The sequence below is a fragment of the Sorex fumeus genome, unplaced genomic scaffold (assembly GCF_029834395.1).
Source record: "Sorex fumeus unplaced genomic scaffold, SorFum_2.1 ptg000007l, whole genome shotgun sequence".
Classification (NCBI taxonomy): domain Eukaryota; kingdom Metazoa; phylum Chordata; class Mammalia; order Eulipotyphla; family Soricidae; genus Sorex; species Sorex fumeus.
This window is the reverse complement of record NW_026606064.1, coordinates 35,372,925-35,385,474: the sequence shown is the minus strand read 5'-3', so window position 1 is coordinate 35,385,474 and position 12,550 is coordinate 35,372,925. Positions and strand designations below refer to the sequence as shown.

Here is a 12,550-nt window from a genome sequence, read left to right as displayed (position 1 = left end):
GCTCACGAAAGAAACCTCATGCAACTGTCTCTCTGAAGGGCGGAAGGAATCTGCTCTGGGCTTCTTGCCGCCAAACTCAGATGGAAATTCTGTGTAGTGGGAGGATGAGCTTTCTACAGAGGTGTCAGTGGACTTTCTGAGGTGTTGTGAGGTCTTCATTCTTGGGCGTGTGAAGAGCTTTGGAATGGGAATGAGTCCAACAGGGGGTTTGTGCAATAGGAGGAGGGGGAAGATGGTATGAACATGGCCCAACAGCGATTCTCCGATCCTGGCCTCTTGAGAGGATGTGTGCTGTTGGCTTATCAGGAAGCACCCCCCACACACACCCAGTAGAAGATTCTCTTCTATTCACACTGACTTTCAGGTCCTTCCTCGGGCCTCCCATCTCTCCCACCACTATGGTCTCGCTTCTTGCTGTTATGTCTTTTTATCTTTTAAGTAAGACAGTTTCCTTGTTCTTAATTTTGGCTTCAATAAGTAATTAACTCAGTCTGCTTAATAAAGCAATTAGACCTTTCTGTGCTTCTAGGCTGGAGAGCAGTCAGTGAAAGCTGAGGGTGTGGTTCAGGGGTAGAACCTGTGCCTTGTATGTGTGAGACCCTGCGTCCCATCATCAGCAACACATACATACATACATACACACACACACACAAAAAGAAAAAAAAAAGATACACACTATGAGTAGTAAACCAGTGCTTATTCATCCTAGAGGATGGTTTTGTGGGAAGAAGAATCCATGGGGATGGCCAATTGGCAGAGCTTTTGCTCTCATACTGCATTGCTGCCACTAGGAGAGTCTGAGCTGCATATACTTAGAATCTATTTCTTCATTCCCGGGAAGCCAGTATAAGACCAAAGTGAGCCACCTCTTCTCCTCTGTCTTTTTGCTGCCACTGGGTTCCAGAAAAAAAAAAGTTTTCTTTCCTCTCCTCTCCAGGTGTGTCATGTCCTTCCGCAAAGATGGCTCGTGTGCGTGCCAGGCTGGGGTTTTCTTTTTTTCACTGGGGATACAGATGTTCCCGCTCTTGTGCCGGGTTTCATTAAGGCTCAGCCAGCGGTTTTCTGTGGCAGGAGGCTGCCAAGGTTAATATTTCTGCAGTGCATTCCCTTCTGTTGGTTCTTGGCACAGGCCAGTGCCCAGGTGGGCATACTGTGCTGGAGCCATATATCAGGCCTCGACAGCAGAGTAGGCACATCTGCTTCACCCCTGAGAGCCCTTCATCCATGGCACTAAGGGACCTGAGCAGAAACAAGAGGGAGTTTTTCCTCTGGTGAGTTTTGGCTTTCCTGTCACAGCAGTAGAGGTGGCCAGAGCTACTCTGTGGGGGACCAGGGCTGAGGCCAGGCGAGCACTGGGCAGTGTGGTGAGCTGTACCCTTTTAATCTCTGCTGAACTGGATGCAAGAGGATCCATCATCTCATTGCCTTGTCTGTACAGTGGGAGCGTGATCCCTGCCTCAGGATGGTGTAAGGTGCTGCGTAGAATTAATCTAGAGAAGGCTCCACTCTGGGTCACGGCACAGGAGAGGAACTGTGGGAGGGCTACTCAGGAGCTCCCCCAGTGGGAGAAGATAATATCTAAGCCAGGAAAACCCCTTACTCTTCTCCCTGCTTTGGTGACAAAGAAACTCTGTGTACCACAGAACCGGTTCTTCTACCTGCAGCAGGCAGCCCTGAGGACCTAAGGTAAAAATAGCAGCCCGACTCGTTTGACAGTGTGTTTCCTCTGTCTCACCGGGTCTGTGGCTGGCTGGTGGCTTTGGATGATGGCAAACACACAGGGGCTTTGTCTAGGAGCACCAGGCCAGGGCAAACAGAGCTTCAAGGCCGGGGAAGGGCTGGGATTAAGGGGAAAATGAATGGGAGATTATCATGTGATCGGTGCTTGGTGACTTAAAGATGTTTATGACTGACTTTCTGAATTCAGGTCTGCTCTGGGAAGAGCCAGATGATGTGGGCTTTGGGGTGTGTGTGTGTGTGTGTGTGTGTGTGTGTGTGTGTGTGTTGTGTGTATTTCATGCTTTGTGGACTGGCAGCATATACAATGGATCTACAGAGTCTACCTCTGTCTAATTAAGAGTCCAGCAAACAAAGTTGGGGATGCCACGTCTGAAGAAGAAAAGGTGGAAACATGAGTTATGCTTTGTCAAGTGTCTGTCTATTCCCTAGGATTCTCTCTAAGTGTCTGTCTATTCCCTAGGATTCTCTCTATAGGGACAGTCTGCATACCATCGCTCTCACATACTATAATGCGTCTCACCCTGAAGTTCTCTAACTGCTTTGTGAATCATCCAAATTTTTTCTATGTGAAATGCAAGGAAGATTTTATTCCAGTCTTGAGAGAGTTTTCCATGGCCAACCTGTGAATGGGGTTTCAGGAGGTGTTCTCCATCCATCAGCACATGGGGCTCTCCAGGGCATTCCATTTCCTGGCTGTACTGGATGATGAATGGCAGAGCAGGGCATGGTGTGCCCTGCTAGTGCCTTGATAATCCATCAAGTCCATCTATTCTTTTTTCTGTTTTTCCATCCACCCGACATTTGCTGGAACTTGAGTTAGCACTGAAAAGAATCTAGAGAAAACAAGCATAGATTCTGCCCTCAGAGACCTTAAACTGTGAAATGGGAGTCCAAGTGCTTACATACATGGATAAAATGAAGAGAGATAATACAGCAGGTAGGGCATTGAATTTGCATGCAGCCCACCCAGGTTCAATCCCTGGCATCCTTTATGGTCCCCTGAGCATCTCCATGAGTTATCCTTGGGCACAGCTGGGTGTAGTTCAAAAACTAAAAGGAAAGTGGAGGTGAGGGCAGGGTAGTTTTGAACCAGCTGCTCTTTACAAGCTACTTTGGATGCCAGTTTGTGAAGACCACATTCCCATTGTGGCCATGAAGGCCAGCAGCTCAGAGGGTATGGTTCGCTAGTAAGAATCGCCAGTAGCAGACTAGAGGGAAAGTGGGGAGTGGGAAAGCAGGGGATCCTGCTTCTGAGCAGCAGGGTTTTGGGGTATTGTTTGGGGCCACTCTCTGTGAAGCTAACTCCTGGCTCTGTGCTCAGGAATGATCCCTGGTGGTGCTTGAGGAGCACATATGCAGAGCTGGGAATTGAGTTGGGGTTGGCTGCATGCAAGGCAAGAGCTTACCCCCTGTACTCCCTCGCCAGCCCATGGAGCAGGTTTAAAATAAATTGTTATTCATGTATTTATTTATTGGAGGATCCCCAGAGGTGCTGGAGGCCACCAGGGCTATATTCAGCACAACTCTGTGCCAATGCCAGGTCATGTGCTCCAGCTCTTGAAGCCATACCCCAGCCCACCACACCCTCCCCTCCCAGAGGTTAATTTTATTTTTCTTTTAGTGGTCATTATTAGAAGTCAAGGAATTAGCACTTGATTGTGCATATTTGATGGCTCACTGGCATTCTCTGCCCTTGGGCAAATGCTGAAAGATGCTGAGAGGTCTTCTACTTCATAAAAATGAGGTGTTAGCTAGAGATGAGGCATCAGCCCGCTGAGGGGTACAGCTGATTCGGCACTCGCAGGCCTCCACAGGACCACCCACACATTCTCCTTTTGTGTCTTCTCTCTTTTCAGGCTGCTCAGTGCTTTTCCCATTTTTTCTCACTTTCATTGACGTTTTCCCACTGTCCCCAGCGAATGCTGCTAGGCTTGCTCCCTAGCCACCCAGGACTTTAGGGATATTGGAGCCTAGAGATGGGGGTTCAGCCTCCATGACCTCTTCTATCTTTGGAATCTGTCCCATGGCTATAAATAAGGCTGTTGCTTAGTGCCAGTATTGATGGTATTTGCAGCTGTCCTTTGGGAGAGGGACTCAGACGAATAACCCATTTTCAAGAGGACATGACCATTAGGTGACAGCTATTTATGGCTCCTATTGACCAGGGACAAACCTGAGCTGTCACTGACATTAAAATTTCATGTGTTGTGAGCCATCTTTCCTTATCAGACTGTCTCTTCACATTTATTTGAAATATCTTCTAGGCTTTATCTCAATTCTTCAAAAAGATGTGCTATGAAATCGTAAAGGGCTCCTGTGGCCTGGCCACTGAGGTTTTTCTTTCCCATGCACCTTGTAGTCCCCACCATCTCTCTACACAACGCCTTTATTATCTCTAGGGGACAGTCAAGGACACTGAAGGTCAGTAAGCTCAGTGGCTTGCCCGAGTTTCCAGGTCAGTCAGTGACAGAGCCAGAATACAGGCAAACTTCTCCCTGCAACTGAACCTGCCCACATGGCTCCCATGAACGTGTGCTTGTCTGATTTCCCAACTTGGAATGCCACCACGAGAGAATTTATTGTCTTATTTTGTGTCTGATAGTTCATTTACTGGGAGGTAAGACACTGATTGAACACGTACCTTGCAAAAGCTCTTTTGTGCTGAGTTTGCCTTTGTAGCTACAGTGTTCTATCTATATAAGGTTTCTATCCCACATCCTGGCATGCAAATAAATAAGGCCACCAGAGCCAGGCAAGATCTCTTTGCCTTTATAAATCAGTTGTGTTTTATAGCTGGCTGAATTCGCCAGGGATCTTCTTCTCATCGCAAAATATTCCTGAATTCTGTTTCTCCATCAAAGGCATATTCCATGACATTGTGATAACTATTTCTCAGTGGCCTAGGCATTGAAATTTGGGTTGGAAATTAGCCTGCATCATTCACCTCTGCTCATTTAAATCCCTGAGTACAAAGTTTGGAATCTGGTAACGCCTGGGGCAGGAAAGAGTATCCTGATCCTCAATATTCATGTTGATTTTTGGAAAGAAGGTACAGTGGTCTTTAAAATCTGGTCTTTGAAAGTGGAAGACCTAGGTTGAAGCTTCTTGTTAGCTGGGCAGGCAGCTCTGAAGTTTAGTTCTTCTTTCTTTGAAATGAATTTCTGGGGTGAGGAAGAATGTACTGTAATCTTTTCTTGTGGTGTGTTGTGGTGCTCGCACATGTGATTGTGGTGCAGGAGGGGGTGTCGGTTGCATTTATTGTGGCAGTGGGAATTGCACTTGGCAGTGTGGGGATGATGGAAGGCCTAAACTCGAGGTCTTGTGTATGAAAGGCAGCCATAAGGGCCAATGAGCCTCATCTCTAGGCTCCAATTTATATTTTTATGGGCATCTATACCTGGCAGTGCTTAGAGGTGACTCATTGTTGGGGGTTACTCCTGGTGGTGCTGGGGGTTATTATGCAATGCCAGGGATACAACCACATGCAAAACATGTACTCTAGCCCTTTGAGTCATCTTGTTACCCTGGGCCCCTATTTTAATTTTCTTATATCATTTTTGTTTGTTACATATGCTAATGACTTTACAAATCCATATGCAAACACAGTGTATGCATTTGACTTCGATAAATTTGACTAGAAACTTTCCTTCGTGGACCTTACTTTTCAAAAGTCAGGCCGTTCAACTCACCCTATAATGTTGATCTTCTATATATGAAGAAGGAATTTTGATGGTGATGATGTATTCTTGCTTCCTCCTCTCAGAGGTAAGCATCCACCAGGATCTTAGAATTCTCAGTCTTGAGTTGGCAGGCATGGGAATCCACTGGGGGATTTTGAAAAGAATAGATAGTTTGGAGCATTCAGACCTACTGAATACACTTTTGGGAGTTGGTGAGGGCAGGCCAGCTGCATTTTTATTTTTAATTTTTGGGCTACACTTAGTGCTGCTCAGGGCTTACTTCTGACTCTGCACTCAGGGATCACTCCTGACAGGGCTCAAGGGACCATATGGGGTGCCAGGGATCGAACGTAGGTCAGTCATGTGTAAGACAAGCACCCTACCTCTCTGTTTGCCCCATATGTGTTTTTAAAAAGCCCAGGGCCTCTCTCTGATATGCAGCTAGAATTCAAGCAATTCACATAAGCAGCCTATTGGGTAAGTATGGATGGAGTGAGTGGGCAAAGTCTATTTTCCTGCTAGACAATGAAAATGTGGCCTTTCTGCCCATTTTCAGAAGAACCAGTTGTTCTGATGATTTACAAAGTTCAAGTGGAATGAGAGTAGAACATCCCCTATTTTTAATACCAGTCCAAGCCCCAGACAGGAATCGGGCTCCATAGCTCAGGTGCTGGTCAAGGAGAAGGATGCTGTAGTAGGTGGGGTCCTCCCAAGTTGGCTTCTTGCTCTGCTGAAAATCATGTGTTTTTGTGATGGGGCACTTAAAGGTTCCCTTTGTAGAACCCAAGACCCATCCAGATGTGACTGCAAGAAGATACTTAAATCCCTTGCCTCAGTGGTACCCCAGTCCCAGCCCCTAATGGGTCTGATCTACACCAATGAGTCCATCACCCTCCCTCCCTGCCCCAGTTCTCAGGGAAAGATTCAGATCTCAGACCTGAGCATCCCTAAGTGCAGCAATATTCATCTCAGACTCCCAGGGACCCCACTGATGCATCTGTCTCTAGCTGAAAGGGTGGGTAGGGGATGAACTTATAGCCACTATTCTCCAGTGATATCCTCACAGAAATCTTCTCCCCATATTTTCATCTCTTTCTATAGTCTCCTTTTGATAGATCAGGAAAAACTTTCACACGGACTCTCTGACCTTCCTTTGAAATCCTGAATTTCTCACCTTCTCACCTATATCCCACTTGCCCCTTGCTTCTGCAGTGCTGCTGTTTCAGCCCAGATTCAGACACAGCTCACTCAGGGAGGGGGGGCGGGGGCGGTGCTGTTACTTGCATAAGCCATGTCCTGGGCTGGGAGGTCAAATGGAGGTCAACTTTGAGCAAGTGACTTCATCTCTCTGAACTGAGAGTGCTCAGGTTATAGATGCTACCTCCCAATCTGTGAGACTCAGCCATGACAACTTCATCTCACGGGCTCCGTGCTGACCCCTAGGAAGTACCCTGCCATACCCGTTGTGCAGGTTGACCAGTTACAACTAGAGCATCTCAAAATAACACCTTCAAAGCTGTGTTCACACTGGGGCAGCCGCTGCAGAGGAGCTGGTGGCTGCTCCTGAGAAGCCCTCCTCTTGCTCAGAAGCCACCAGGGGGAAGAAGTCACAGAGCAGAGACTCCCCGAAATGGGGCCACTGAGCTAAGTGAATTATGCAAGTTATCGGGCAGTGGGAAATGTAGTTCGATTTGCATCTCTGAGGCAGATGGCCAGCGCAAGATGATTCAGTTAGTTTTATTATGTTTGGACAAATTAATTTGTCACTTTATTATTTTTCTTTTTTGAAAGAGAAATGTGATTTTGTTATCTCTGGCAAAAGTGGTTTGCAGGAGGAATTAAATGGAAAGCCAGGGATGTGATAAGACTGTGAAAACCCCTGTCTTCTAATTGTCTATTAATAGGGCATTGATGAGATATGCAGCCCAGGGAACAGAAATACTGCCACCTATTGCTGGCGAAAGGCTGACCCGTTTCCAGTCACACATAGGACTTCCCTCCTTTCATGATGTTCTGACTGAGGGTGGGTTATTGAGAGTTAAATGCCTTCGGTAGAACTTTCAACTCTGCTGGAGTTCTTAAGGTCCACTGGTTTCTGTTTTGCATTATTAATTGCATGGCTCATTGTCACTTTGGCTCTGGCTAACTGAAGGGAACTTCAGACATTATAACTCCTTCTTTTATAGGTGAGGGAGAATCCAAGGCAGACTCTTAAGAATAAATGGGATCTTTTGAGTTAGACTCAAGGTTGTTAACTGAGAGATTCCCAACATTTATTCTCTGGGCACAAATAAGTTCTTTCATGGCCATTTTGAAAGGATCAAAGCAAAACCTGAACCTTTGAATGGCTTCTTTTATTGTTAACTTCTTTTATCCTTAACAGTAACTAATGAGCATTCTAGGAAACTCACTCATGTATGAAGAGTTTTTTTGTACACAATAACTAAGGCATAAGCATTATACATGTACCAGTGTATAGTGTGTATGTGTCTGTGTACACAAGTGAATGATGTTTCTGAAATTTTGTGATCTCAGATTCAATGTTTACAAGGTATTCTTCCCTTTAAATGATGACATTAAAATGCATGCTATCCATGTGTCTTTTAAGAGTTCGGTTTTCAAAACTGACTGCAATTCTGGATCACTGTATTTTTCCTTTTAGAGATTTTCATTTCAGATAATAAATTTTCCAAAAAGTTGTAGACCTCCAATATGACCCTCACCCCCACTCAGCTTCCTCTACATATTTTATTTTTGTTTTGTTTTTGGACCAGACCTGGCTGTGCTCAGGCTTACTCCTCACTCAGGGTCCCCTCAGGGTACCATATGGGACCCCAGGGAATGAAACTAGGTCAGCTACATATAGTGCCCTACCTGCTGTACTATATCTTTGGCTTCCGACTTCCTCTGTTAATTAACAGATAATGCTATGGCTCTTTTGCTACAGTGAATGAACCAATAAAAATGATTAAAAATCATCATTTAGTTTATACTTTATTCAGATTTTCTCATTTAAAAAATATAATGACCCTTGTTTCAGGGTGCTATCCAGAACCCCATATTACATTTAGCTGTCTTTGTCTCGTTGGTTGCTCTTGGCTATCACAGTTTCTCATGTCCCTTACTATGACCATTTTGATCACTTTGAGGAGTTGTGGTAGGAATTTTGTAGAATGCAGTCTCTGTCAACCTACCCTACACACACTCACACACACACACACACACACACACACACACACACACACATACACGACTAGGAGTGTGAGTCTAAGAGAGGGAATGTGCAGAGGTAAAGTGCCCTTATCATCCCATCCTAGCAGGATCCTTGCTGTCTACCTGACTCTGGTAGATAGGGCTCACTGTCCGGGCAGTATCTTCTAATTTTTCCTTTGTATGTTTCTTTTTTTTTTCTTTTTTTCAAATGAGTTGGTTTACTGCACTGTCCTCCCATTGTTCATCGATTTGCAGTAACATCTCCATTGTGAGACTTTGTTGTTACTGTGTTTGGCATATCAAATACATCACGGGTAGCTTGCCAGGCTTTGCCATGGTGGCGAAATACTCTCGGTAGCTTGCTGGGCTCTCCGAGAGGGGTGGAGGAATCGAACTCGGGTTGGCCTGGTCGGCCACGTGCAAGGCAAACACTCTACCTGCCCCATGGAGCCAGGTTTGATTCCTCCGCCCCTCTTGGAGTGCCCGGAAAGCTACTGAGAGTATCTCACCCACACGGCAAAGCTTGGCAAGCTACCCGTGATGTATTTGATATGCCAAACACAGTAATAACAAATCTCACAATGGAGACGTTACTGGGCCCGCTTGAGCAAATCGATGAACAACCAGAGGACAAGATACAAGAGTTGAGCAAATCGATGAACAACCAGAGGACAAGATACAAGAGTTGGTTTAATTTCAGATGGTATGGATGGTATGGAATAAAGGATAGACCAAACACTTGAGAAAAGTATACTTTGGCAGGGTTCTGAGCTAGGTTTACTGACCTCACAGCTACAGTAAAAATAGCTGAGAACCAGAGAATGAGCAACTTTATGAATCCTCCTCCTCCTCCTCCTCTACTTCCTCCTCCTCCCGTACAACAGGTTCCAAAACACTTCATTCTAGGTACTGCTGGCAACAGAGTTTACGCAGGGAATCCAGATGTTTAACCAGTAATAGAATTAAAAGATCACCATTATCTCCAGCACAAGGAACAGCTTACTTTTTGCCAGATTTCTTAATTCCACCAGTGGCCAAGGGTCCCTTCCCCGCGGTCTTGACTTTTAGTTCCTCAAATTTCTTCTTCTCCTCCATCTGTTTCTGCTTGAATGCCTTATCTTCCTCATTCATTTCCTTGACCTGTTTCTTGGGCTACTTCAGGGGCTTCTTCTTGCCACCTTCGTGGCCGGACATGGTGCCTGCTGCTGTATAGTTCTTTTTAGCCCTTTTGCCCTGTGGTTTTGTGCGCCCACACTCCGTGAATGGGAATTTGTTAACATGGGATGTTTTTCTCTTCTCCCCACTTATGTATTTAGTCATTTAATTTTTTATCATAATGAACACATGTGCATTTCTTTCATACTTTGGGGTCTTACTCTGACACTGCCTTATTAATTTTGTGACTAGAATTATTCCACTGGCAGCTTTTTCAGTGAACTCCTGCGTTCCTTTGGCTGCTCAGTGGGTGTTTTGTGAGGGCTCATTCTTATGCTATTCAGGATTAGCGTGGATTTGCAGTCCCACTCCAAGAATCAGACTTTCCTTTAAGGAGCACTAGTTTTTTATGTTGGTGAATAACATTAAAATTAAAATAGGGATACTGGGAAATTGGTTGCTGCAGTAGTGTCAGTGTGGTTTTTCTATTGTTTTGTTTCTGTTTGTGGTGTCAGGGATTGGACCACATGCTTTACCACTGAGTGACATCTCCAGCCTGTTTGTCATTGTTTTTAAGCCTTTTAACTGTCACAATGAGAAAGTAACCATGTACACACACATCTGTAAATAATGTATCTTGATTACATTTATGTCTATCCTGCTATGCTTTGTCGAGCTGTGATTAGCCTATATTGGTAATCTATACAATCATTTATGACTTAAAATTGGTTTTTAAGTCATAAATTTAATTTTTATAAAATTTTATATGGGATTTCTAATTCTAGTCCGTTACCATGTGGATTATTCTAAGGCCATCCCTTCTCTTTTATCTGTAACCTCCCACTACAGTGGTGAAAATACTCCTCCTCCCAATTGTTATGTTACACACCTTTGCCAGGGGCTCATACACTAATTTAGATGGTCATCTGGGGCCCTGGAATTCTTTATGCAAATAAGCTCTGAGAAGTGATGATGCCATTGGAGTTTATCCTGGTACCATACATTTATTTTGTTTGTTTTGATTTGGGGGCCACACCTGGCTGTGTTCAGGACTTACTCCTGACTCTACACTCAGAAATTATTCCTGGCAGGCTTGGGGGACCATATGGGGTGTGAGAGATCAAACTTGGGTCAGTTGCATGCAAAGCAAGTGCCCTACGTGCTGTGCTATTGCCCCAGCCCCAATATACTCATCTTTATAGAGTTTGCCTTGTTCTCTCTCTTATACTTCTTAATAATATCTTTACTAGGCATCTTTATTGGATCCATGTCCTTCACTCCTTCAAGACAGTGAGCTCCTTGTCAGTTTTGCTTATCACTCTATTCCCCATGTAGGTCCTCAACAACTGTGTGGAAGGGATGAATGAGAGAAATTCCACCCAGCCACGAGGCGGAGGATGACTCTAGAGGAAAAGAAACACAATTTATTGACCCCTTCCTGCTAGTGAAATGTCTTCCTAGATACCTTAGAAATAGTGTCCTGTTCAGATGGGAGACTAGCACCCAAGTGTAGCAGAGATAAATACTAGGAGGTTTGCTCCACGACTTGGAAGCCAGCCTCACAGAGTGGGGGAGAGGGCAGCTCAGATAGAGAAGGGAAAACCAAGTAAAGTGTGGTTGGAGGACCCACTCGGGAGGGGAGATCCGTGCTGAAAGTAGACTATAGATCGAACACAATGACCACTCAGTACCTCTGTTGCAAACCACAACACCCAAAGGGAGAGAGAGAACAAAAGGGAATGCCCTGCCTACCGCAGAAGTCAGGTGGGTGGGTGGGTGGGAAGGATGCCGGGATCTTCGGTGGTGAAGGGTGGGCACTGGTGGAGGGATGGGTATCCGAGTATTGTATGACTGAAATACAAGCATGAAAATATGTAAATTTGTAACTACCTCACGGTGATTCACTAATAAAAAAATAAAAAAAAAAGAAATAGTATCCTGCTCTCAGAATGAAATCAGGTGAGGCTGATGCCAGAGGCCTCATCCTTCCCATGACAGAAGCCCCTGGTTTCCTGCTTCCATGTCTCTGGAGCTCTGGCTGGCCTGGGGAACTGTATGGGTGGCCAGGAGGAGGTGGGGGGTGGTGCACAGAATTGGCAGCACCCATTTAGTCTCACCAAGACCCCATTAGGAAATTGACTCCAATTTGGTGTAGGGAGGGGGAGGTGTTTTGTCCAGTCTTTTCATGCTCACAATAAAGGTGACATTGATTTACAATTCAGCGGGTTGGAGCAGGGAAAGAAGGCTTCTATGGTTAGAAAAGATCAATTAAATGATTATCCCAGCTGCCACACACTAATGCCTTTCTTACTGAGTTTCAGATCAGGAAGCAGAAGGCCACCACATTGAGCTTTTTACAGGAAATCTAATTGCCAACTTTGGGATGCCAAGTTTTATTAGATTGGGAAGAGCTGATCCTCATGGCTGATAGTCTGGTTCTGGGGAAGGCTCTCCACTGGCCACCTGGAATTCTAACTGACCTTCTCTTCTTCCTTTTTTGGGGTGTGGGGGGCTGTGGGGGGACTATTGCTGAGTTTTTTTGGGGAGAGGGTTACTCCTGGCAATGCACAGGGGTTACTCCTGACTCATGTAGTCAGGAATTACTCCTGGAAGTGCGTAGGGGACCATATGGGATGCTGGGAATCGAACCCGGGTCAGCCGCGTGCAAGGCAAACACCCTACCTGCTGTACTATTGCTCCAGCCCCTATTGCTTAGGTTTTATGAACAGGTTCTTTGATTTTTATCTGAGCTTTAGCAGACT

At 45.3% G+C, this 12,550-nt stretch overlaps 1 protein-coding gene and 1 pseudogene across 7 annotated transcripts in view; one reads left to right on the top strand and one right to left on the bottom strand.

The window, feature by feature from the left end:
• NAV2 (neuron navigator 2) overlaps positions 1 to 12,550 on the top strand; it is an 822,647-nt gene that overhangs the window by 467,104 nt on the left and 342,993 nt on the right. The gene's annotated exons all lie outside the window — the stretch shown is intronic.
• LOC130038839 (translation machinery-associated protein 7-like) lies at positions 9,515 to 9,827 on the bottom strand (annotated as a pseudogene).